Below are 27977 nucleotides of genomic sequence, written 5' to 3'. Positions count from 1 at the left end.
GTATATAATCATTTGCATAATAGTATGCGATGATAACTCTTTTAGTTTTCTCGGCCTTATAAAGGGTTAAGTTTAAATCTTGATTCAAATTCTCAAATTATTAGTTCAATAGGGAAAAAAAATATAAGATTTCAATAGATACTTGAGAAGAACTTAGGAGAATGTGGCGAAACTACGCAGCTACGACAATTCATGAGGAAATTGCAGATATTTGTAACGCAAAATAGGTATGATATTTAGCGAAAGTTATGTAAAGCATCACCTCGCAACTAGGGAGAAAAAGGTGAACCTACTCAGCTAGGGCAATAAATATTATTTGAGTACTTGCAATGCAAAAAGTTATAAGGTAAAGTATTTATGAGATTTAGAAATAATTAGGTAAAGCGTCACCTCACAACTTAGGAGGACATGGTGAACCTATTTCGTACTATTTATGTAGATAATTTAGTTATGTGACCAATATAAAAGTTAAGTGCATTTAATCAAAAAAATATCCACTCTCGTTGATCATGAAAAATAAAATTATGTTTGGCCACATGTACTTGTCTATATAATCTCTATTCGAACGGCCGCGGGGCAAAATGGATCACCTTCAATTTTGAGCGTATTTTTGAAGTATTGAAAGGTGATTTAATTTTTATTGCAAGACTATCTCTTAGCCCACTTAAATCAAGCGAAATGAGCGTCTAAAATTATCACAAAAATTTCATGATATTTTTTTGTGTAACAGGTTTTCAAACCGCCCAAATCAACTTTTTTGTATTAAAAACAATTTATTGAATGTTCTAGTATTCTATACTAGATTGCTCGACAAATAACGTAATGCCTGCCTCTTGGCCTGCATACAGTGTGTTTTTTTACATATAGCTACATGGAAAAGTCCCTTCCAAATTGATTTGTATGAGAGTTATCTTTTCCAGAGATGGGGATTATCTCACACTAAAATAAGAACCTTCCCCGCATACAAATTGTCACGCCGATCAGATCAGTAGCATTAGAGCCCCAGACAATCAAGCAGAATTTGCAACATTTATCCAAGGTTGCTATGATTCACGACGTGTTGGTCTTGTTGGGCTTGTTTGACCAAACATTTGTCATGTCTAATGGGACTTTTAAGACGAATTTCAATCATTTCTCGCGTACAACAAACCCTTACACTCCCCGACCCCACCCACCGTTACTGTTTATTTTATATTATGTTTTCGGTTCAAAACTGGATTAGCGACATTTTTCTTTTACTTCGCGCTGCTTTTCCTATGCGTCCAGGTGACCAAGATGCGAAGTCCATAATGATGTTTGCTATGTATAGTATAGACAGCAGCAACTGTAAAAAATAAAACGGATCATTGTTTAGCTAAGAGTTTTAATGAGTTATTTAAGTGATTGAGGATATTCGGAGGCGTTTGAAAGAGTGTTATTGAAATATTTACTATGTATTTTTTTACGAATTCTTGTTAAGAATATCTGGACTTGTAAGAATGCAGGGATTGTCTGGAGAAGTCTCCGGAGAAGATCGCAGGAGGAATCCACTGTTCCAGGAGGAATCTCCACTGGGAATGGCTAGAGAAATCTCTGGTCGAAATGCCAGGAGGAATCCTCAATGGGAACCGCTGGAAGAATTCCTGGTGGAAATGCAAATAGGAATCCCCGCAGGGTATGGCTGAAGGAATCCCTTGTGGGAATTCTAGAGGGATTTCCCGGTGAGGATGACTGGAGACATCCCTGGTGTTAATACCACAAGGAGCCCCAACGATCCCCACTGCGGAATTTCTTTAGGGGAATCGTGAAAGAATTCCGCGGTGGGGATCGTTTGGGCTCCTTGTGGTATTAACACCAGGGATGTCTCCAGTCATCCTCACCGGGAAATCCCTCTGAAATTCCCACAAGGGATTCCTTCAGCCTTACCCTGCGGGGATTCCTATTTGCATTTCCACCAGGAATTCTTCCAGCGATTCCCATTGAGGATTCCTCCTGGCATTTCGACCAGAGAACCCCCGGTAAAAAGTGGTCGTACACAAATTACGTCACGCCGTCACGCTTTTAGGGGGAGTGGGGTTGGGGAGTTGTGCGGAACGTGAACAAAAAGTACGACATTGTGCGGAGCGTGAACAAAAGTATCACTTTGGGAAGAGGGGGGGTGGGGGGGTGGGGTTGGGCTGGGGGTTTGGAAAAGGTTGATTTTTGCGTGACATAATTTGCGTATCACCCTAAATCGCTGGAGGAATCCCCGACGAGAATGCCTGGAGGAATCCCCGGTGGAAGGTCTTGGAGTAATCCTAGGTGGAATTGGTTGGTAGAATCCCAAGAGAAAAGATTATTGAAATTCCAAGGAATATGTCAATACTTACCCCTTCTTTACTTTTTCTTATCGATATAGTGACCGTTTCCCTGGCCAGATATTTCCTATGCTGAATTTGCACTCGCTGTTGGACCGCTTCCGCTGCATTCATGTGTTAGGGCAGATTTTGGACACGGTTTTGGATTACTGGTTTGCTGCATGCCGACGAGGTTAACTGGGGTGCCGCATTGTTTTTGCATTTAAGCTTGTACTTTAAACACTACACTAACCGCATCTTCTACTTCGCCGCCATCTCTTCCTATTGGAATTGGCTTCCGCATCCTTATCGGACCACTTTCATCACAGCTTCTCTACTATACTTCACTATGGTCTACCCGTCGCGGCAGAGCCAGAAAAACGCTGGCAATGATTGCTTCTGTGCGTTGGGGATCTTGCACGCATTTCGCATACTCCGGATTACCACCACGTCCTTCGGGGGAACGTAATTCTGCGTCTCGACGAATACGACTTGCGAACCTTGGTTTTTATTCTTGACTGGCCTTTTTTCTGTTCTGTTGCAGACTGCACTGTCCTGCACCTGCACCGTTTGTGGATCCGGTGATGCACCATACAGCATCCTCTCGTGCTCCATAAGCACCGCAATGTTTTGATTTACCTGAAATGGAATACATTCAGTCGTTTAATAATCATTATATTATCATCATTATCAGCATATCATTATATTTGTACCTACTTACCGAAAATCACGAAGACCAGCGATCTTTCCGAACAAAGAACCTCCTGCGTCCAAAATTAATGTTAACCAGCGATTTCTGCACCGCTCAGTTGGCTGGGACCACCCGTTTATCTGGTTCGAGATCGGATCATCCGATTATTTCGCTCCGCTGCTGTTCCACCTCTGCTAAATGAGCAGGAAAATTCGAGCAGGAAAAAAGCTCCCCTAAAGCGCCGCCTATACCTCATGGCACGAACTTCGAGCAGGAAATATTTTTTTTCCTGCTGACTTCACATTTTTGAGCTTTTTTCCTGCTGGGTTCACAATTTTGAGCTTTTTTCCCGCTAACTTCACAGGTTGAGCTTTTTTCCCGCTAATTAAAAAAAACATAAAATTTCTAAAATTCAGTTTGTGATTGAAGGTTGCATTTGCATGGCGATGTTGGTGATGTCCGGGTAAGTTTTTTATACAAAAATGTTACTTAAATATAGGTATTTGCGAATATTTATGCTTTGCTTTCTAGAGAAAGTGCCCGCCAAACTCATGAAAATGAAATCAATCCCTACTGGACGTGTGGATTTGAACCGCAAAATGTAACCGGCTAGCGTACGCAAACGAGGCATATAAATCCATTGATGTGTGAAGCTTGATATCGGACAATCATGACCAGAGCCCGGAGTACCGAGGATAGCACGTTCACAACAGCGTGCCCGGAAGATTATAGGGGAAGGTTGTCAACAATAAGCTCGGTGAGTCAGCAGGAGCGATGTTGTGGATTTACCGGCTACTTGTATTCCACCGGTCACTTCAGTAGGGTAATTGTTCCTAATGTTGCGGTACATAATGGCAATTGAGCACTTTTTCGACTGAAATGTTACCAAAAGGCATTTGCCAAAAACCTATTTAAAAAAAACCGCAACATTAGAAACCGTAATTATATTTTACCTCCATAAAATCCTTGACCTCATGTGAAGTGGCAACCAGCAACAAAAGGTTATCGTTTACAATAATTAATGATCGAAAACAGAGAAACGATAGTTTTTTTTTATATTATTTTTCCAAGCAAATTTGGAACTACCGACTAACGTATTGAAACCCTTCATTAGATGGTACGATCATATTTTTTTAAATTAATTTACCTTATTAACCTCTGGCCAAGTTCGCAGGGGTTGACGGTATTAAAGTGAAGGAGTTTCATTTTGATTATTGTAATGTAGTGTTCTTTAGTGAAACACATAACCTTTTTTTAACACTTCAACGGTTCATCACGAACCAGCGGCTGCAGATGGAGTATGGCTGATCATATGCATCAGACATGCATCGATAAACACGGAGGAACCGCCGGAGCTCAGTAGAGTCTATTCCCAAGCAATAGTTTCATGTCGGTTGGATTTGAGAAGGTTTTGATGATCGTTACAAATCCTAATAAAAGTATTATAGGATTTGTGACAGGTTTTGGAACCTTTTACAACCAGCTGTCCATTGGCGTAGCTAGGGGGGTTCCAGGGGTGCCTGGCCCCCCCTAGAACAAATTTGGCACCCCCTAGAATTTTTCCTTCACAGTCACCTAAAATTTAAAACTAAATAATTCCAATATTTATTAATGGCACATTTGAACAAAACTTAAGTACACCCGGAATTACTTATGTAAGGTACCCCGGGGCAAGCGAGAATCCGGGGCAAGTGAGACCTACAGCCATATATTTTTTATTTGTTAGTTTTAAGGCCGCACGGGACGACGTGTAATTTTTCCTATCTTCCCTCTCTTTCTAACAATTTGCCTCACGATTTTGAAGATGCAAATATCAATTTCCACTGCACTGACGTAGCTGAAACTTTAGTCGATTATGCACCGCAAGTGAGCAAATGAACGATCAAATTTTTAGACAATAATATGAAGTAGAAGTTGAGATTTGCATCTTACTAACAACAGAGCAATGGCGGACGATTCAACCACCGTCCCGTCCGGCCTTAAGGCGAAACTGGAAGCATTTTCTCATTTTTTCGGTTTTTGATTTTTCATTAAATAACGAAGCAATATTTTCAAAATCGGTTTTCGTGCACATGTAGAGTATGGATCAAGGTATCTTATGAATTTTTTTGAGATGGAAAATGTTTTCCATTTTTGCAGAAACCATTTTTTTGTGAAATTTTGTTCAAAAATGGTTTCTGCAAAAACGAAAAACATTTTCCACTACAAAAAAAATTCAGAAGATACCTTGATCCATACTCTACATGTGCACGAAAACCGATTTTGAAAATATTGCTTCGTTTTTTAATAAAAAATCAAAAACCAAAAAGTGAGGAAATGCTTCCAGTTTCGCCTTAAGGCAAACATTCTTCATAGAAAACATAGGTATCACACCAACGGATACTTTGAATTCAAAAATTTTTATTGTTCTCACCATAAAGAGACCATATATGTTATTTTTGTTCATATGTAATTTTCAATTAACTAAGTGAGATTAACGTACTGTACTACATTCGTCGTTCAAAAATAGAATAACAAATAAAGTAAAACTTTTTCGGTTTCAGGATAATATTTGGAGTGCTTATAAGTTATTTTGAACGAAAAAGCTGTAATTTATTTTCATTTATTACCTTTTGTTAACTGCTCTCACTTGCCCCAGTGCATTTCAGTATCTGGGGCAAGTGAGACCTATGAGAGTAAACAAACACAATTTCATAGTTTGATCCCGCTTTCAAGTAATTTCTATTATTTTTTCGTTTTTCGTTGCATAATAAGGTTCTGAATGCTAGGGAGCCGGCCATAAAGTATGAAAAAATTAGAAAACGACTTATTCGAAGTTCACGATTTAACAATCTTTATTTATTAATCGTAAAATTATGTAAGGGAAAACATAACATCTGTAAATCTTGAAAAATCTTTTGGCGAGACTCATCAACTACGTAGTATGAAACGTAAGTTTAGAAATCTTTCGGAAATCAACCTTAGGGCGCTTTTTGTATGAATAAAATCAATTTGTTTTGCACCAGCTGCTAGAGTTGAATCATTTTTTTTTCTCAGTGATTCGTTATTTAAAAAAAAAGACACGGACACCGTCTTCAGCCAGAGGCTGTACAGACTGAACGAAACTTAACACTAGACAACGGACACACGGAGCATGCACCAGTGGATACGGAGAAGAAACTATTCTCACGAAAAGTTTCATCGCCCGGGGCGGGAATCGAACCCTCACCCCACAGCATGGTGCGATTAGAAGCTTGGTGACCCTAACCGCACGGCTACGAGGCTCCACAATGTTATTATGTGTGTTACGTAATTTATGCACGATACCACAAATTTTTCCCAATATAATATTAAGCCATTTGTACAAAAAATCCGAATAGGTCCCACTTGCCCCGTGATACGCTGTAAATGAAGATCTGCTCCACTTTTCATTATATGCATAATATAAAAAATTTAAAAAATTTGAAATAGTTTTGATGCCCGTTAATAAGAAGAAATAGACCAACAATGTCTGTTAGAACCATTGGAATTATAAAATTATTTATGTTTAGAATTTTTTGGCTTGACAAAACCAAACTAGCATTTTTTAGGTCCTACTTACCCCGGGGTACCTTAACTGTTGTACGTTTTGGCGTTTTGGATATTTATAAGAACAATCAACAGACTTCTCCATAGATTCCTCCAGAAATACCTCTATCTATTCATACAGTGATTTCTCTAGGCTTCCTTTATGGATTCCTCCCGATATTTCTTCAACAAACTTCCCTTGTACATACTAGAAATTTCTGCAGAGATTGATCCAGCAAATTCTGCAAGGATTTCTTTGGAAATTATTACTATGACTCTTCTCGGAATTCTTCTAAATATTTCTATTGGGATTTCTTCAGGTATTTCTGGTGGAATTATTCAAACAATCTTCCTGGGATCCTTTTAGAAATTGCTCCGGTGATTCTTCCAGGAATTCTTTCAGAGATTTCATTCAGAGGTTCTTCCAGAAATTTCTCATGGAATTCCTCCAGGCGCTTATATTGGCCTTCCTCCGGGAATTGTGGCTAGGACTCCTCAAACAACTCCTGCTGCGATTCTTCCAGCAATGTATCTCCTCCTCTAGAAATTCTCACTGTGGTACCTTCTGGAATTCTACTAGGAAAATTCTTCCGGAAAATCTCCCTTAGACTTTTCTATAAAATCCCTTCATTGATTCTTCCATACGTTTCTTCAAGGATAAATCAAGGACTTTCTACAGAGGTTCTTCCAGAAATTCCACAGGGGATTTCCCCAATTATTTCTATCGACCTTCCTCCATGATTTTCAGCTGGAATTCTTCAAGCAATTTCCATTAGTACTCCTTCAGAAATACTTCTAGGGATTTCTCCTGGCATACTTAATTGCTGCAATACTTTCGGGAAATCTTGCTGAGATTCCTCCAGAAATTCCTTCTGCGATTTCATCAGGGATTCCTCCAGTATACTTCTACCGATTCTTTCAAGGAGAACTTTAGGTATTCCTCTAGGCATTTGGTAGTGATACTTCTCTTAAGATATCCCTGGCAGCATTGCTGATTCTAGGATTTCTCTAGAAATAACTTCTATAATAGCTCCCGAAATTCCAAGAATTCCTCCTGATATTCCAGCTGTGACTGCTCAAGCAATTCATGCGGTTCTTCCAGCTATTCTTCCTCCCGAAATTCTTCCTAGTGATTCCTATACGAATTATCCTAGCATGATGGCTGGAATTCTTCCTGAGATTCTTCCAGAAAATCCTCCTGCGATTCCTTCAGGACCTTCTCAATAGATTCTTCCAGAATACCTCTGCCGGTTCTTGCAAAGGCTTCTCAGGTATTCCAAGGATTTTTTTTCTTTAGATTCCCCAGAGATAAACCAGCCTAGGGCTGAAAATCTCTTTAATAAAGACAAAAAAAATAGATTCCGGCATTCCTGATGGGGTTTCTCTAGAAAATCCTGTACAGTTTTCTCCAGCAATTCCTTCCAGGATTTCAGCTGAGATTTCTACAGCAATACATCCCAGAATCCTTATAAGAATACCTCCTGAGATTTTTCCTGTGATTTCTTCAGAAGCTCTCCGGTGATTCCTCCAGGATTTTGTTTATCCAAGATATTTTGTCCACGGATTCTCTCATAAATTTCCCATGGGATTCCTACAGGCCAAGAGGAGGCCTTCATCCAGGAATTTCAGCTAAATTTCTCAAGCTATTCCTGCTGTGGTTCTTCCGGCAATTCCTCCTAGGAATACTCCAGTCATTATTACTGTATTGCTTTTTTTGCACCGTATTCGACCCCCGGCAGAAATTTTTTGTCACACCACAATATGTTCCCACCAGGTTTAGCATACATTGGTTCGTTTCGCTGCTAGAAATTTTAAGCGTCGGTTACACTTTTTGGGTGGTGCATGGAATAATCGGTTTGTTTACTTGCTACTTTCTTTGGTGTTTGACGTGTGAACAAATATTTTAGACGATTGAACATTTGCACGGTAATCTATAAAGCAAAGCAAGATGCAATAATACTTCCCAGAATTCTTCTACGGATTCTTAAAATAATTTCTCCAGGCATTCCTTCAAAAACTTGCTGGGGTTATTCAAGACAATTGGTGTGTCATTTTTTTTAAGACTCATCCAGGAATTCATAGATTACTCTAAAACCTGGAACTCCTCTTGGCCTTCTTCATCAAATTCTAGCTGAAGAAATCCCAATAGAAATCTCTAGAGGAATCCCTACACGAATTTCGGGAATAGTTGGAATTTCCAATGAAATCCTAGGAGGAATCTCTAGTGAAATCCTATAGGAATGTACGGGAGAAACTTGTATTTAATTAGAAGGCACATAATGTTTCTAATTAATAAAATGAGAGATGAATTTGTGGAAAAAGAATCGCGTTCGGCATGGTAGTTTTTTTTTTGGAAATTTCTACGGTAGCTTCATTGAAACACAACAAACATTTGAGCTTTATAGGAGAAGAACAAACCACTCTTAAGCAAACTTCAGTTTAAGAAACTGATATTCAGCTAGATACGTTTCTTGGGAATTCAATCAACAATTGCTTTGTATTTTTTTCTATATTTCTATGGCTATTCCTCCGTAATTATTTTAGCAATTTCCTATTTAGTTATTTTGCAAATTTCTTAGGCAATTTTATCGTGATAACTTTTGTTATTCTTTGATTCAATTGTATTTAAATTTATTGATTCCGAAATTTACTGAACTGGAAATTCAGAAATTCTCCACTGGAATTGCTTAAAGAAAATCCTATGATATTCACGAAAAATTTACTGACAAATTCCCAAAGAAATTGCCGGAAAAACATCCATCAAAATTACTTTAGAGCTTTTAAAGTAGAATTCATATAAGAACTACCACAGCAATTCCTGATAAAAACTGTAAGGCTTTTTAAAGACATTGGCCGAATCCAATCTCAAAACAAATTGCCAAAATAATTGAATAAAATTTTCCACATTCTCCAAGACATTCACAAAAAAAATTCGAAGAAATTCTTAAAGAATTTTCCGAATTTTCAAAGGAATTTCTGACAAAAATTAAAAAAGAATTCCAAAAGTAATTGCAGTGACAGAACTTTTAAGGAACCGCCAATTTTTTTTCAAAGAAATTCCTAAAGGAAATCACTAAGAAAATTGCCGAATTAATTTCCAAAGGAATTACCGAAGAAGTTCCTAAAGCAATAATGGAAGTTTCCAAGATTTCCGAAGGATTTGCTGATAAAATTCCCAAATAAATGTTCAATGCAAGTAACATCGGAAATGTCGAAGGTGTTCCGCAATCATCTGCTGCAGAAATTCCTTACATAATTATTGAAGAAATCTAGAAGAAATTGTCTAAAGAATTTCTATTTAAATTATAGAAGCGATTTATAAAAGCACTTCCGAAGAAGTTTTCGAAGGAATTGGTGAAGAACTAATAGCATAGATAGTGGAAGTCCAAAAATTCGACGAAAATCCGAAAAAAGTAGAATGACTTGCCGAAGACATATCCAAACAAACTTGTGAGGAAATTCCCAGAGTCAAAATCGAATGAATCATCACAGGCTTCACTAAAAGAATTCCAAAAGGAAATGCCTGATAAGGAATTGGAGAATTTTAAAAAGCAAATATCAATAGAATATCAATAGAAAACATAAACATTAATCGCTTGAAAAACTACTAAAAAAATGGCGAATGAACTCCCGAGAAAACATTTAAAAGGATTTGCCAATGAAACAAAATAAAGCCAAATAAACTCCTAGTGGAATTACCAAAGAAATTTGCAAAGTAATTTCCGAGGAAATTTTCAAAGGATGCGTGAAAGGTGTTTAGTATCAAATTTCAGACATATTACCAAATAAATTCTTAAAGAAATTGCCGAAGAAATTTGCCAAATTCAAAGGAATTACTGAGAGATTTCTGAAAGAAGTCTTGATTAAAATAAATTGCAAAACAATTTCCAAATAAATTGCCGGGAATATTCGCTGAGGAATTACCAAAGCAATGTTTCGCTGAAAACACAAATTTCTTCATTATATTATAGCATTGAATCAGAATCCCGAAGAGAACAATCGAAGTTCGCTATTAATGTTGTGGTCAAACCAAAAATGCAATTATATGTCCCGATTTTGCAATTTCAAGTATTTATAACTCTTACAATGCCACAAATATTTAGCTTATTGGACGCAGTGGCTTAATTTCCACAGCAGGGGAGAAAAAAAAAAGACTTTTACAATTGTTCCTGAAAACTATTTTATAAGGGTTGTTATCATGCAATAAAACAAAGAGGATGTCACGATGAATACAAGTTACACGGATAGTTTCCGAGACATACACTTCTAATAAGTGCTCCGAAAATGTATTCTTAATCAATGTATTCAATCCACAAAACAAACGGGTTGTGATGATTGTAAAGTTCAAACTGAAAATACAAATTCCATGTATTATACGTAATCAAGTTATTAAGTTCTCAAACCTCATATGGCGGGGAGAGTGTTAAGTCAGTACAACGGTTCGGATTTTTCAAAAAATTTTTTCCTACTCAAATCACATTCGCGCGAGGCAATGAAACGCGCACGCCGCATGTAATCTGAAATTTAAAATGAATTCATTAAAACTGAATATAAAGCTTATTTGTTCTAAGTATCATTTGTGAAGAAGTGTTTTACTACTGAATATGAATTTATACGAAGCTTTTAACGTTTCTATCAGTTACATAGGTGCAAAATCAAAATGTTGCTCTACGAGGCACTCGCAAAGAAGATTTTTCTACTGATTTTCAATTAATTTTGTTTAGTGAATGTTTAAATGAAGCGTTAAGTGGTTCCATTAGTTGCAATGATTAAAACTCCAAACTATAAAGCGATTTGACTATTTTGAGTGAGGCGCACACCTTGCAGCCGTCCAGAACATTTTTTTCCTGCTCAAATCACATTCGCGCGAGGCAATAAAACGCGCTCACTGCTTGTAATCTGAAATTTAAAATGAATTCATTAAAACTGAATATAAAGCTTATTTGTTCTAAGTATCATTTTTGAAGAAGTGTTTCACTACTGTCACTACTGAATATGAATTTAAACGAAGCTTTTAGTGTTTCTATCAGTTACAAAGGTGCGAAATCAAAATGTTGCTCTACGAGGCACTCGTAAAGAAGATTTTTCTACTGAATTTTCAGTTAATTTTGTTTCATGAAGGTTTAAATACAGCGTTTAGTGGTTCCATTAGTTGCAATGATTAAAGCTCCAAACTTATAAAGCGATTTGGCTATTTTGAGTGAGGCGCACACCTTGCAACCGTCCAGAACATTTTTTTCCTGCTCAAATCACATTCGCGCGAGGCAACGAAACGCGCACGCCGCTTGTAATCTGAAATTTAAAATGAATTCATTAAAACTGAATATAAAGCTTATTTGTTCTAAGTATCATTTTTGAAGAAGTGTTTCACTACTGAATATGAATTTAAGCGAAGCTTTTAGTGTTTCTATCAGTTACAAAGGTGCGAAATCAAAATGTTGCTCTACAAGGCACTCGTAAAGAAGATTTTTCTACTGATTTTCAATTAATTTTGTTTAGTGAATGTTTAAATGAAGCGTTTAGTGGTTCCATTAGTTGCAATGATTAAAGCTCCAAACTTATAAAGCGATTTGGCTATTTTGAGTGAGGCGCACACCTTGCAACCGTCCAGAACATTTTTTTCCTGCTCAAATCACATTCGCACGAGGCAATGAAACGCGCACGCCGCTTGTAATCTGAAATTTAAAATGAATTCATTAAAACTGAATATAAAGCTTATTTGCTCTAAGTATCATTTTTGAAGAAGTGTTTCACTACTGAATATGAATTTAAACGAAGCTTTTAGTGTTTCTATCAGTTACAAAGGTGCGAAATCAAAATGTTGCTCTACGAGGCACTCGTAAAGAAGATTTTTCTACTGATTTTCAATTAATTTTGTTTAGTGAATGTTTAAATGAAGCGTTTATTGGTTCCATTAGTTGCAATGATTAAAGCTCCAAACTTATAAAGCGATTTGGCTATTTTGAGTGAGGCGCACACCTTGCAGCCGTCCAGAACATTTTTTTCCTGCTCAAATCACATTCGCACGAGGCAATGAAACGCGCACGCCGCTTGTAATCTGAAATTTAAAATGAATTCATTAAAACTGAATATAAAGCTTATTTGCTCTAAGTATCATTTTTGAAGAAGTGTTTCACTACTGAATATGAATTTAAACGAAGCTTTTAGTGTTTCTATCAGTTACAAAGGTGCGAAATCAAAATGTTGCTCTACAAGGCACTCGTAAAGAAGATTTTTCTACTGATTTTCAATTAATTTTGTTTAGTGAATGTTTAAATGAAGCGTTTATTGGTTCCATTAGTTGCAATGATTAAAGCTCCAAACTTATAAAGCGATTTGACTATTTTGAGTGAGGCGCACACCTTGCAGCCGTCCAGAACATTTTTTTCCTGCTCAAATCACATTCGCACGAGGTAATGAAACGCGCACGCCGCTTGTAATCTGAAATTTGAAATGAATTCATTAAAACTGAATATGCAGCTTATTTGTTCTAAGTATCATTTTTGAAGAAGTGTTTCACTACTGAATATGAATTTAAACGAAGCTTTTAGTGTTTCTATCAGTTACAAAGGTGCGAAATCAAAATGTTGCTCTACGAGGCACTCGTAAAGAAGATTTTTCTACTGAATTTTCAGTTAATTTTGTTTCATGAAGGTTTAAATACAGCGTTTAGTGGTTCCATTAGTTGCAATGATTAAAGCTCCAAACTTATAAAGCGATTTGGCTATTTTGAGTGAGGCGCACACCTTGCAACCGTCCAGAACATTTTTTTCCTGCTCAAATCACATTCGCGCGAGGCAACGAAACGCGCACGCCGCTTGTAATCTGAAATTTAAAATGAATTCATTAAAACTGAATATAAAGCTTATTTGTTCTAAGTATCATTTTTGAAGAAGTGTTTCACTACTGAATATGAATTTAAGCGAAGCTTTTAGTGTTTCTATCAGTTACAAAGGTGCGAAATCAAAATGTTGCTCTACAAGGCACTCGTAAAGAAGATTTTTCTACTGATTTTCAATTAATTTTGTTTAGTGAATGTTTAAATGAAGCGTTTAATGGTTCCATTAGTTGCAATGATTAAAGCTCCAAACTTATAAAGCGATTTGGCTATTTTGAGTGAGGCGCACACCTTGCAGCCGTCCAGAACATTTTTTTCCTGCTCAAATCACATTCGCACGAGGCAATGAAACGCGCACGCCGCTTGTAATCTGAAATTTAAAATGAATTCATTAAAACTGAATATAAAGCTTATTTGCTCTAAGTATCATTTTTGAAGAAGTGTTTCACTACTGAATATGAATTTAAACGAAGCTTTTAGTGTTTCTATCAGTTACAAAGGTGCGAAATCAAAATGTTGCTCTACGAGGCACTCGTAAAGAAGATTTTTCTACTGATTTTCAATTAATTTTGTTTAGTGAATGTTTAAATGAAGCGTTTAGTGGTTCCATTAGTTGCAATGATTAAAGCTCCAAACTTATAAAGCGATTTGGCTATTTTGAGTGAGGCGCACACCTTGCAGCCGTCCAGAACATTTTTTTCCTGCTCAAATCACATTCGCACGAGGCAATGAAACGCGCACGCCGCTTGTAATCTGAAATTTAAAATGAATTCATTAAAACTGAATATAAAGCTTATTTGCTCTAAGTATCATTTTTGAAGAAGTGTTTCACTACTGAATATGAATTTAAACGAAGCTTTTAGTGTTTCTATCAGTTACAAAGGTGCGAAATCAAAATGTTGCTCTACGAGGCACTCGTAAAGAAGATTTTTCTACTGATTTTCAATTAATTTTGTTTAGTGAATGTTTAAATGAAGCGTTTAGTGGTTCCATTAGTTGCAATGATTAAAGCTCCAAACTTATAAAGCGATTTGGCTATTTTGAGTGAGGCGCACACCTTGCAACCGTCCAGAACATTTTTTTCCTGCTCAAATCACATTCGCGCGAGGCAACGAAACGCGCACGCCGCTTGTAATCTGAAATTTAAAATGAATTCATTAAAACTGAATATAAAGCTTATTTGTTCTAAGTATCATTTTTGAAGAAGTGTTTCACTACTGAATATGAATTTAAGCGAAGCTTTTAGTGTTTCTATCAGTTACAAAGGTGCGAAATCAAAATGTTGCTCTACAAGGCACTCGTAAAGAAGATTTTTCTACTGATTTTCAATTAATTTTGTTTAGTGAATGTTTAAATGAAGCGTTTAATGGTTCCATTAGTTGCAATGATTAAAGCTCCAAACTTATAAAGCGATTTGGCTATTTTGAGTGAGGCGCACACCTTGCAGCCGTCCAGAACATTTTTTTCCTGCTCAAATCACATTCGCACGAGGCAATGAAACGCGCACGCCGCTTGTAATCTGAAATTTAAAATGAATTCATTAAAACTGAATATAAAGCTTATTTGCTCTAAGTATCATTTTTGAAGAAGTGTTTCACTACTGAATATGAATTTAAACGAAGCTTTTAGTGTTTCTATCAGTTACAAAGGTGCGAAATCAAAATGTTGCTCTACGAGGCACTCGTAAAGAAGATTTTTCTACTGATTTTCAATTAATTTTGTTTAGTGAATGTTTAAATGAAGCGTTTAGTGGTTCCATTAGTTGCAATGATTAAAGCTCCAAACTTATAAAGCGATTTGGCTATTTTGAGTGAGGCGCACACCTTGCAGCCGTCCAGAACATTTTTTTCCTGCTCAAATCACATTCGCACGAGGCAATGAAACGCGCACGCCGCTTGTAATCTGAAATTTAAAATGAATTCATTAAAACTGAATATAAAGCTTATTTGCTCTAAGTATCATTTTTGAAGAAGTGTTTCACTACTGAATATGAATTTAAACGAAGCTTTTAGTGTTTCTATCAGTTACAAAGGTGCGAAATCAAAATGTTGCTCTACGAGGCACTCGTAAAGAAGATTTTTCTACTGATTTTCAATTAATTTTGTTTAGTGAATGTTTAAATGAAGCGTTTAGTGGTTCCATTAGTTGCAATGATTAAAGCTCCAAACTTATAAAGCGATTTGGCTATTTTGAGTGAGGCGCACACCTTGCAACCGTCCAGAACATTTTTTTCCTGCTCAAATCACATTCGCGCGAGGCAACGAAACGCGCACGCCGCTTGTAATCTGAAATTTAAAATGAATTCATTAAAACTGAATATAAAGCTTATTTGTTCTAAGTATCATTTTTGAAGAAGTGTTCCACTACTGAATATGAATTTAAGCGAAGCTTTTAGTGTTTCTATCAGTTACAAAGGTGCGAAATCAAAATGTTGCTCTACAAGGCACTCGTAAAGAAGATTTTTCTACTGATTTTCAATTAATTTTGTTTAGTGAATGTTTAAATGAAGCGTTTAATGGTTCCATTAGTTGCAATGATTAAAGCTCCAAACTTATAAAGCGATTTGGCTATTTTGAGTGAGGCGCACACCTTGCAGCCGTCCAGAACATTTTTTTCCTGCTCAAATCACATTCGCACGAGGCAATGAAACGCGCACGCCGCTTGTAATCTGAAATTTAAAATGAATTCATTAAAACTGAATATAAAGCTTATTTGCTCTAAGTATCATTTTTGAAGAAGTGTTTCACTACTGAATATGAATTTAAACGAAGCTTTTAGTGTTTCTATCAGTTACAAAGGTGCGAAATCAAAATGTTGCTCTACGAGGCACTCGTAAAGAAGATTTTTCTACTGATTTTCAATTAATTTTGTTTAGTGAATGTTTAAATGAAGCGTTTAGTGGTTCCATTAGTTGCAATGATTAAAGCTCCAAACTTATAAAGCGATTTGGCTATTTTGAGTGAGGCGCACACCTTGCAGCCGTCCAGAACATTTTTTTCCTGCTCAAATCACATTCGCACGAGGCAATGAAACGCGCACGCCGCTTGTAATCTGAAATTTAAAATGAATTCATTAAAACTGAATATAAAGCTTATTTGCTCTAAGTATCATTTTTGAAGAAGTGTTTCACTACTGAATATGAATTTAAACGAAGCTTTTAGTGTTTCTATCAGTTACAAAGGTGCGAAATCAAAATGTTGCTCTACGAGGCACTCGTAATAGTTATTTATGTAACGAGTTGCAAAAAGTTGATTTTTTCAGCACGAGTCGTACATTTATCCAACGAGGCTTGCCGAGTTGGATAAATACGAAGAGTGCTGAAAAAATCGTGTTTTGCAACGAGTTCCATACAAAATTTTATGCAATGATTTTTTTCATAATGCAACCCATTTGAGTTGCATAATGTTCATAATGCAATTCAAATGAGTTGCATTATGAATATTATACAACTATTTTTCATTATGCAACTCATTTTAGTTGCATAATGAACCAGTTCGGAAAAATTGGCCATTATGATATCAAAATGAGTTATATAAAATGTAAATTATGATACTGAATTGCATAAAGAAGATTTTTCTACTGAATTTTCAGTTAATTTTGTTTCATGAAGGTTTAAATACAGCGTTTAGTGGTTCCATTAGTTGCAATGATTAAAGCTCTCTAAACTTAAACTCTAAACTCTAATCTAAACTTTTCACAAAATGTTCAACTCAGGCACGGGAAATTTCAATCGCTCACGCTCATCTTGCCAACTGCGTTCTTTGTTTTCATTGCTTGGTATCGCTCGCTCACGGTTGGATCAAACCATTCCAATGAACTTCACCGAGTCTCAATACGAATGAACTGCTGAAAGCAAGATTGCATGAAATGAATCACACCGAAGAAATTGAATCATGCTGATCGTGGTTCCTCGGTTGGGCCGTGATTCAATGAATCTTTACGCGAACGTTCACACGCGAATCAAATTTTAGATTCATGGTGAATGAAAGATTGCATTCGCGTGATTGTTTTGACAATATAATTTTGCGGGTTTGGTGCGCTTCTGCATGTATTGCTAGATGGGACATGAAAGGCAAAGCATGTCTGTTCGTCATGTGAGGGCAAAGGGGAAAATGCGTTGACCTTGGCGTGGACATTGTGCGGATGGAGCGGCGCGGTAACGATTAATTCGGTAGAATATACTGTTGTTCCTTGTACTATGATGACAGACACTTTCTACCAAACATGAATGCACCCATCTCTGCCGTGCCGCTCAGCCCTTGATGAGGATCAGACTCGCAGATTTACAGCTTATTGTTTACCAAATCAGAAGCAGACACCAAGGCTTTATTCAAACATCATAATCAAATATAATAACGGGTTAAAATTCTTCTGACTTGGTGAAACGCGGTAAACATTCTAAAAATTATTAATATTGTTAGCTTACTTCAAACTCTAAATTTTATAACCTTCAACTGTAATAAATAATGTGGGTGAAGTTAATATAAACAAATCAGATAACTGAATATCTTCCCTACAAGCGCAAATAAAAATTGGAGTCTGGCGGTGTTGCCCACATGAGTTAGTAAAACAGCCTGATTTCAAATCACTAGATAATCTGTAGATCCGTGCATATTTATTATCGATAGTCGATAATTTTCATCATTGTAATTAGTATAATATGGGGCGGTGCATATTTGAAACCAACACTGAAGCAATTAGCCCACAAAATACGTAACGCGCTAGGGGGAAGAGGGGAGTGTAGCCGAGCGTTACGGCCCATACAAAAATTTTGGGATTTTCATACGAAACAGGGTTACGGAGGGATTGTTTGACCCCTTCCACAAAGTCAATTTTAGCGTTACGTAATAAATGGATGCTGCCTAACGCAATAATCCAACAGCGGGAGAATAAAAAAAAACTATTTTCATCAGCAAGAGCACGACGAACGAAACGAAACAATCGCCGCGATCGCAGGAATGCATTCACGTGTGATCCTTTCGAGACATTCGCCCTGCGATAGCATTCTCGTACCGAATGATTCAACGGGTGAACGTGAACAACGATGAACGCTGCCATAATTTTCGTGTATTTGCTTTATCCCCTTCATTCGCCCGAGTGCGTAGCACACCGTGTTCAGAGTTGCTGGGATTGTGTTCGTACCGCGAGAATGTTTGCGAGAGAGTTCGAAATGAATCAATCGTGATACGATTCTTCCCATGCCTGCACTGCCCATTGAATTTGTATTCCCTTAAATTCCATTTTCTAAGAGAAAATAGAACATTTGTATGGGAGGTCTGTAACCCAAATGTTGAACGCTTGCTCAAGCTAGCTCATCCTAATGGGTAGTACGCTGATCGCAAGAAATTTCTTGGCCTATCTCGATGCGTGGAAAATTCAGGCAAGGAATCGCTCAAGAAATAATAAAGCGTCACTTTATTCCGGATCCTAGTACGGAGCTGAAACGAAACGTCAAATCAAATGGGGCTTGCTGTGTTAAATTTCTTGACCATTCCGGTCACGGAAAAATAATGCACTGAACGAAAATTGCTTGAGCGATTTCGTTTGAAGTGCATACCTCCCATAATGTTGGACGGTTCTCGCTAATTGTTGAAACGCTTGAAGCCTTGTTCGTAATTGATGGCGTGTAACCCGACATAAACCTATCATTCACCTGTTTTTATTTTGGGCACCAAACCCAACGTAGACCAAACAGTTATCCGATGTGGTCCAACATTTGATAAAATTTGACGCGACATTTTTTTTTACTCTGGCGGATTTTTTCAGGGTTTTTCGTGTTTTGTGCTCAGCTAGTCCCAGTTAGTGACAATTAGTGGATTGAAATCGTTTTAAACAGGACTAGATGCAAAAATGGCTGAAAAGATTTGATTAGAAGCGAAAGTTACAGAAGAAAAGTACGACCACAGACGAATTTATACAGACGTAAGAGTGCGGTACAAACCACCTAAAATTTTCGGTACCATGTTTTCTTCTTTTTACTTATGCAGAAGTTCACCGAGGGGGCTAGTTATTACCATTTTTGTGACAGTTTTTACGCATTGGTTTACCCCTTTTCCACATTTTTTGACAGTTTCGCCCGTTTCGCCTCTTCTGATCCACCGCCTCCGCCACGACAAAAGTTTGTTGTTGTTGTGCTGCCATTTTAACTTTTCAGCAGAATCAAGTGTTCGATTTATTTTGTATTACTACTCTTATTTTCGTGCTTTCGTAAGTATTTTTATACTTATGATCATTACTTCATTAATAATTAATGTTGTTTTTCATAAGACAGGTAATGCAAACGCTCAAACGAATCTTTACGCGGTTCTGGAGTTGCAATCGCTCGAGCATTCGTAGCAGTCGTCGCAGCAAGAACAAGTTGTTTGGCTTAAGAATTCTCCAGAGCGGAACGGAATGCCGATGTCGATGAGCTCCAACCATGAGCTCCAAGAAGTAACGCCTGACACGGTTCTGCCCACCCTGCTGGAGGCGAAGCAGTTTTGCAATACCTCCAGAAAGTTTATTTGGGTTTTTCTGCATCCGCGGTTCAACGTTTTCCGACCACTGATTGCAATCCGAAGCCCCCACAGAAGCTGGAAATTGTTAATGTTACTATCCAGCTGTTTTTCAACACCAATACGGCCGCTTGAACTGGATCACCTTCAACGAGCATCACGATTTCAACGCCGGTATTTTCCCGAAGTGAAAAGCATCGCACCGAAATTTTACGGTACCATCCCGCAGTACACCCAGCTGGACCCAGGTCCTGTGCGACTTTACCACGGATCCGGGCATTGGACCGCACGCCCGGATCAAAGGGAAGCCGAGGGGAGCCCTTCTTCATCGGGGGCCTTGAGGCGCGTCGGGGTGAGTTAATTCAGATTGATAATCTAAATCCGAGCAGAGTTTTTATTTTTCAGGCTTTGCCAGTTGATAATTGATTGCCAGAAATTTAACTGGCCATTGAACCCATTGAAATAAGAATGATTAATTCTTGATGGTTAGAAAAGAACCGGAACAGCAAAGTACAGTAGACTAATTTCCCAACAAACATTTTTGCAGTACAAGAGTGGAATAAACTACTCTTAAGCAAACTTTAGCTTAAGAAACTGTTATTCAGCTAGTTCTGTTACTTGGGTTTATTGTATAACTATCTTGATGGAGAGCTTGAACAGGAATGAAAAAACTAGCTCCGTTGTTTATTTAGGAAAACTTAGGTTGCTAAGGAAACCTTCGGTTTCCAAAGAGGTAGTCAGTACACTGCGATACCGATTTACTCCAACACCCCCCTGAATCGGTTAGTCCTAGGAGGGTCCTTAGTTCACGGAAACGTTCAGGTTCCAGGGGTTTGGTGAACGTGTCCGCAATCTGGTTTGCTGTGCCGATTGCTTCGATTTGAAGTCGCCCTTGTGCCACATGGTCGCGAAGGAAATGGTGCTTCACATCGATGTGCTTCACACGCTTGATTTCGGTGTTTGTGGCCATCGCTATGCACCCACGGTTGTCTTCGAACAATGTGAATGCCGTGCCCGGTCGTACTTGCTGCAGGTCCTCGAGAATTCCGTGCAGCCACAACCCTTCGGAGGCTGCGGTACTTAAAGCTGCATACTCAGCTTCGCACGATGACAGTGCCACGGTTTGTTGCTTGCGGCTGGCCCAGGACACGGTGTTCCCAAAGACTTTGAAGATGAAGCCACTAACGGATTTCCTATCCTCAGCATACGATGCCCAGTCGGCGTCTGCATACCCGACCAGTGCCTCAGCGTCGTCGTTTTTCTTGTAGTGGAGCTTCAGGTTCTTCGTACCCTTTACGTAACGGACCACTCTCTTCAACGCTTGCCAATGCGCTTCACCAGGTTGAACTTGGAAACGCCCCAGGTATCCAACCGCGTAGCATATGTCGGGTCGGACACACAACATCGTGTACATGAGGCTGCCCAGCAATTGACGGAACGGATGCGACACAGGATTCGCAGCTCGAGGTGGCAGGGAACAGCCCTTCTCCATTGGGGTCTTGACGTGGTTGCAGTCTTGCATCGAAAACTTCATCAGCACACGATCCACAGCAGCTTCTTGCGTGAGGTACATGCATCCGGTGGCGCGATCGTATCGGATCTTCATTCCGAGGAAATTATTAACGACGCCACAATCAGTCATCCGAAGCTTTTTGGAAAGAGCACGCTTGATCTCCTTTACCAGGTCCAGCCGATCGCCAGCGATGAGCAAATCGTCTACGTAGATTATGATGTATAATAACCTCTTGATGGTTAGAAAAGAACCGGAACAGCAAAGTTCAGGGGTTGCATTACGTGATCCTTCCCTTCAACGATTCCTACAGGATTTTTTTTTCAAGGATGCTTGCATGAGTTCTTACAGGAATTGATCCTGGAATTCATTGAGGAATTCCATCAGCAACTCCTCCAGGTGTCCTTTTCGGCAAGGAATTCCTACAGTGGTTCTTTCAGGAAATCTTGTAATTTTTTCTTCGAGAGTTTCAGAGATTCCTCCAACGTTTTATCGTGTAGCTCACGGGTTTTTGCTGGGATTCTTTCCGGGATTTCTCCGATAATGGAATTCTCCTTCAAGGAATCCTCCTGTAGTTATTATAGGGATTTCTCCAGGCGATCCTTTGGGACAGTTCATAAACTACGTAGGCTCTAAGGAGGAGGAGGTTTGTTTCTTGGTTTGTTTCTGGCCAAAATCTACGCTCCATACAAATTTTGAAAATTTTGTATGAACAAAAGTCTACGAGAGGGAAGAGGGGGTATGAGATAGCCAAAAATGAATCTACGTAGTTTATGGACAGTGCCTTTCGAGATTTCTCCAGGACTTTCTTCAAGGTCCATCTAAGAGATCTTTCAGGATTCTTTCTGAGCTTTTTCAGGATTTCTTTATGTTTTTTCTCCAGGAGTTCTTTCTGGGATCCCTCCAAAAGTTCCTTCAGGGATTGTTACGACGACTTGCGATTCAAGGGCGCACACCGGGGCTCAACTGCTTAGGCTGCTGCTCTTGCTGCTGCTGCTGCTGCTGAGGGAGAACGGGCTGCTGCCTTTGCTCAAATTCTTGTAGGAACTACTTTCGCGGGGGGCACTCGGAATTGACTCGGAATGAAAATTCGGCGAAAAACCAGATTTACAAAACGAATTCACAGCTTGTATTCAACACGTGTATTCTCTACTACTTCGCGTTACAGAATGACGGCCTAGCAACCGACTAGCCTACCCTAACATGTGATTGCTTGGATCGAATTCAAATATGAATCGGTGTTTCCAACAGAGATCATTCTGAATTTTTTTTTTTTTTAGGGAATTTTGGGTGTTCATTCTGGCTTGTGATTCCTCCAGAAGTTCCTGAGGGGAATCCTCCTGAAGCTCTTTCATGGATTTTTTCAGGGATTAACTGCCTATGATCGCATATCAGTCCCATATTAGCTGGGTTCTTTTTTATATGGGACAGTTATGCGATCATAGGCATTTAAGGCTCAAGCATCCGTCATCACTTTTTTGGAAAATAAAAAGCAGTTTTCTCGCTGTAAATCAAAACATCGACCATGAAAATATATTCACTGCATTCTATTCCTCATGAGGAGTACAGTGAATATATTTTCATAGCAAAAACTTTTGTTTTGAACGAAAAAACTGCTTTCAAATGTTTGATGATGACGATGATTTCAATGACGAATTGTTCAACGTTAAGGTGTTTCTTCAATGTTTTATCCAGGAGTTCCTTAAAGGATTTCTCAAGGATTCCCAAAGGATCCTTCCAGGAGTTCTATCAGCATTTTTTTTTTCAATAAAGATTTTATCAGAGATGCTTCCAGGATATTCGCTGTGTGTCAAATGCTCACAAACAGGAGTAAAAACGATGGGAGTGCCGTAGTTGCATGATTGTTCAACTAGAGTTTTTGAATTAATCGTTAACCCTTTATAAGGGCGAGCAAACTAGAAGAGTTGTCAACGCATACTATTATGGGAATGATTATATACATGATTACACGTACAAAACATTTTTTGTTTGAAAGAAACTCAAAAATCTAGGTGGCAATATAGTTGGGGCTCAACCTATAATATAAACTGTGTACATAGTTCAGCTCAATTCAACCCATAATTTGATTATTTCTTTAAATTTTTACCAAATCTATAACTTTACAATAAGTTTGAGCTAATTTTCTCCACGCGGTCAAATTTAGCCATTTTTGAGACAACAAATGGCTCCCAAATTATTGTTAAAGCTTTGTTTAGTACCAATAAAATACCAGGCGTTGTTAGTTGTCCCAATTTTGCGTAAACCAAAAGAAAAATTCGAAATAAACTGTTATAAAACAGAAAAAAAACAAACGGTAGGTTGCAATATAGTTGCCACTGCCTTATAAAACGGTAAACTTTTGGAAGTACAGACTGCGTTGCTTACTGTGACGTCTGTTAGTTTGTGCTAGTATGACGTATTGTTCATGACGTAAGACACTGAAAGGTTTCCTAACAATATTAATAAAAAATGCCAACAATATTAGTCCAAAAATCCGTTAGAAAGTTAAGAATCAGCTCCCGTTTAATTATTTTTTCTTCTATTTCTTGCAGGCTTCATCATGGCTGTTCAATATTTATCTCTCCGGTTACCAAACCCACGTGGCTTATACAATCATAGACGTTTCCATCCTGGCCATCAAGAAATCCTTATTTTACTACATATTATATTTGTTAATAAGTAATAAAATTAACCTTAGGGGGTGGGGCTCTATAAAAATCCGAAAACCGAGGGTAGGTTCACCATATTCTTCAAAGTTGAAACTCTCGAATAGTTTATAAGTTATCTTGCATTCAATTTTAAGATAAAAGCTGCTTGGTGACGCATTCCATAACTAATTTGAAATCATACACTTTCTACCAAAATTTTAAAATTATGTAATAATATTCACCAGGTCCTCCCAAATTGCATGGTGTGGTGATGCAAAAGCTTTACTTTTGAAACACTTCACTTCTGGAGCTGTTCCAGATGTCCCAGAAGATTGAATATAATAAGGTTCACCAGGCCCTCTCGAATTGCATGGTGATGCAAGAGCCTTATTTTTGAAACGGTCACTTCTGGAACTGTTTCAAAGGTCCAAGAAGAATGATTCTATTTAGGTTCACCAGGTCCTCCTGAATTGCATGGTGATGCAAGCGCCTTACTTTAGAAACAGTTCACTTCTGGAGCTTTTCCAAAGGTCCAAGGAGATTGGTTCTATTTAGGTTCACCAGGTCCTCCCGAATTGCATGGTGATGCAAGAGCCTTACTTTAGAAGCAGTTCACTTCTGGAGTTGTTCCAATGGTCCAAGGAGATTGGTTCTATTTAGGTTCACCAGGTCCTCCCAAATTGCATGGTGATGCAAGAGCCTTACTTTAGAAGCAGTTCACTTCTGGAGCTTTTCCAAAGGTCCAAGGAGATTGGTTCTATCTAGGTTCACCAGGTCCTCCCGAATTGCATGGTGATGCAAGAGCCTTACTTTAGAAACGGTTCACTTCTGGAGCTGTTCCAGATGTCCCAGAAGATTGAATATAATAAGGTTCACCAGGTCCTCTCGAATTGCATGGTGATGCAAGAGCCTTATTTTTGAAACGGTCACTTCTGGAACTGTTTCAAAGGTCCAAGAAGAATGATTCTATTTAGGTTCACCAGGTCCTCCCGAATTGCATGGTGATGCAAGAGCCTTACTTTTGAAATGGTTCACTTCTGGAGCTTTTCCAAAGGTCCAAGGAGATTGGTTCTATTTAGGTTCACCAGGTCCTCCCGAATTGCATGGTGATGCAAGAGCCTTACTTTTGAAATGGTTCACTTCTGGAGCTGTTTCAAAGGTCCAAGAAGATTGGTTCTATTTAGGTTCACTAGGTCCTCCCGAATTGCATGGTGATGCAAGCGCCTTACTTTAGAAACAGTTCACTTCTGGAGCTTTTCCAAAGGTCCAAGGAGATTGGTTCTATTTAGGTTCACCAGGTCCTCCCGAATTGCTTGGTGATGCAAGCGCCTTACTTTAGAAACAGTTCACTTCTGGAGCTTTTCCAATGGTCCAAGGAGATTGGTTCTATTTAGGTTCACCAGGTCCTCCCGAATTGCATGGTGATGCAAGCGCCTTACTTTAGAAACAGTTCACTTCTGGAGCTTTTCCAAAGGTCCAAGGAGATTGGTTCTATTTAGGTTCACCAGGTCCTCCCGAATTGCATGGTGATGCAAGCGCCTTACTTTAGAAACAGTTCACTTCTGGAGCTTTTCCAATGTTCCAAGGAGATTGGTTCTATTTAGGTTCACCAGGTCCTCCCGAATTGCATGGTGATGCAAGCGCCTTACTTTAGAAACAGTTCACTTCTGGAGCTTTTCCAAAGGTCCAAGGAGATTGGTTCTATCTAGGTTCACCAGGTCCTCCTGAATTGCATGGTGATGCAAGCGCCTTACTTTAGAAACAGTTCACTTCTGGAGCTTTTCCAATGGTCCAAGGAGATTGGTTCTATTTAGGTTCACCAGGTCCTCCCGAATTGCATGGTGATGCAAGCGCCTTACTTTAGAAACAGTTCACTTCTGGAGCTTTTCCAAAGGTCCAAGGAGATTGGTTCCTCCTGAATTGCATGGTGATGCAAGCGCCTTACTTTAGAAACAGTTCACTTCTGGAGCTTTTCCAATGGTCCAAGGAGATTGGTTCTATTTAGGTTCACCAGGTCCTCCCGAATTGCATGGTGATGCAAGCGCCTTACTTTAGAAACAGTTCACTTCTGGAGCTTTTCCAAAGGTCCAAGGAGATTGGTTCTATTTAGGTTCACCAGGTCCTCCCGAATTGCATGGTGATGCAAGCGCCTTACTTTAGAAACAGTTCACTTCTGGAGCTTTTCCAATGTTCCAAGGAGATTGGTTCTATTTAGGTTCACCAGGTCCTCCCGAATTGCATGGTGATGCAAGCGCCTTACTTTAGAAACAGTTCACTTCTGGAGCTTTTCCAAAGGTCCAAGGAGATTGGTTCTATCTAGGTTCACCAGGTCCTCCTGAATTGCATGGTGATGCAAGCGCCTTACTTTAGAAACAGTTCACTTCTGGAGCTTTTTTACTAAACAAAGCTTTAACCCTTTATAAGGCCGAGAAAACTAGAAGAGTTGTCAACGCATACTATTATGGAAATGATTATATACATGATTACATGTACAAAACAATTTTTGTTTGAAAGAAACTATCAAAAACCTAGGTGGCAATATAGTTGCCACTGCCCGTTTAGGCCAAAAACGCTGGTGGCAATATAGTTGCCACTGCCCGTTAACCCCAAAAACGAGCTTTTGAGGTGGCAATATACACGTTTATTCTGCGTGGCGTACGACACGAGACGACAATTCTCACCTCGTCGTCACACGACTCTTGTCACGCGATTCTGGTTGTCGTCTCGAGTGAGGTGAGAGCTTCATTTTCGATGTGAGAAAGAGAATGAACCAAAACAAATGCGATGTTCATTCGCAGATCTGTCAACCGGGAAGTGTTTCACGATTACGTTCGAATTAGAGCGTACTTAATGAACATCAACAATAATATTTAATTCTTTTAACAAATATTTCCATTTTTATTCAATTAAATCTGTATTAAACTATCAGAAATCTTCAATCAAAATTACTTCTGTGTAATATGCAAAAATGTTATTAAGTTTTAGAAGGTTTACTTGATTTTTTCTATGCCGCAGTATATTTTTATGTGTCGCCCTGATTCCAACAACGGACGGTGTTTGTTTTCAGTCTTTTTTTGCAAGCGCAACACGGTGGTTGCGTTGGATCTAGCTTTGGATATTTCCCCCGGAACGGAATTCGGTAACATTTTTCCTCCGGTTGAGTGGCAATAGCGTAAAGTTCTTGAATGATCAACATTTTCAAGGTAGGTGTCTACGGAATTTTATTAAATTCTTTCTAGAGTAAGATTACTTCTCTTATCAATTTTCAGATGGAATTGCAGAGTGCTATACTCTGGTTGAAGGTCCGAAAGATTGCCGAGAAAAGTCGGAACGGTATGAAGGATGCAGATACCTGTTTTGCCGTCAGAGTTGATGCTGCCCCGAAAGCAGGACGCGCTTTTAGATTTGCAGCGGTAAAGTACAGCAAGGCCATATTGTGGATGTGATAGAGTTGCGTTTTAGCCGTTTTGGCTCGGAATCGGTAGTAGAGATGAGCATGGACAAGATTTCCGGACTGATGCGGAGCTGCTGTGGAGATGATACTGATGATTTAAGAAGACAAGTGTTTTTTACGAATAACCTGAAGGTTCTGAATTTGAAGAATGTTTGTGAATAGGCATTTCTTATTTCTGAATAAAATGTTACGTCGCTTCTTGATTATGTTTGGAATAGGCTTCCTCCTTTATCCTAAAAAAAAAGCCTTGCATGCAATTGCTGTGTTTATCGAACATGTTTCAATCGTTTAACAATTGGGAGCCGGAGGAGTCATAGGGTGCGGGTACCGGTTTTGGCCAGTCTAAGGGAATTAATTTTTATAAAAATAACCAATAATCCAATAAAAACCACCAATGTGTCAAATGAAAGATTTCGATCTATACTTTATTAGAAAAATGCAGAAATCAAGCTAATACTTGATTTTTGAATTAAAAGTGGCA

At 38.6% G+C, this 27977-nt stretch overlaps 2 long non-coding RNA genes across 2 annotated transcripts; one reads left to right on the top strand and one right to left on the bottom strand.

Annotated features, from left to right (window-relative positions):
• Positions 1–70: 70 nt before the first annotated feature.
• On the bottom strand, positions 71–3190 carry LOC134289623 (uncharacterized). The gene is made up of 3 exons (XR_009998584.1): positions 3037–3190; positions 2349–2954; positions 71–1324 (listed from the first exon to the last, which is right to left on the bottom strand). It is a non-coding gene; the product is annotated as an uncharacterized LOC134289623 (long non-coding RNA).
• A 23488-nt stretch (positions 3191–26678) lies between these two features.
• LOC109413883 (uncharacterized) lies at positions 26679–27699 on the top strand. Its single transcript, XR_002130974.3, has 2 exons — positions 26679–27245; positions 27312–27699. It is a non-coding gene; the product is annotated as an uncharacterized LOC109413883 (long non-coding RNA).
• The last annotated feature ends 278 nt before the right edge of the window (positions 27700–27977 follow it).

The sequence above is a fragment of the Aedes albopictus genome, chromosome 3 (assembly GCF_035046485.1).
Source record: "Aedes albopictus strain Foshan chromosome 3, AalbF5, whole genome shotgun sequence".
In the NCBI taxonomy this organism is placed as follows: domain Eukaryota; kingdom Metazoa; phylum Arthropoda; class Insecta; order Diptera; family Culicidae; genus Aedes; species Aedes albopictus.
This window is presented reverse-complemented; position numbering and strand designations above follow the sequence as displayed.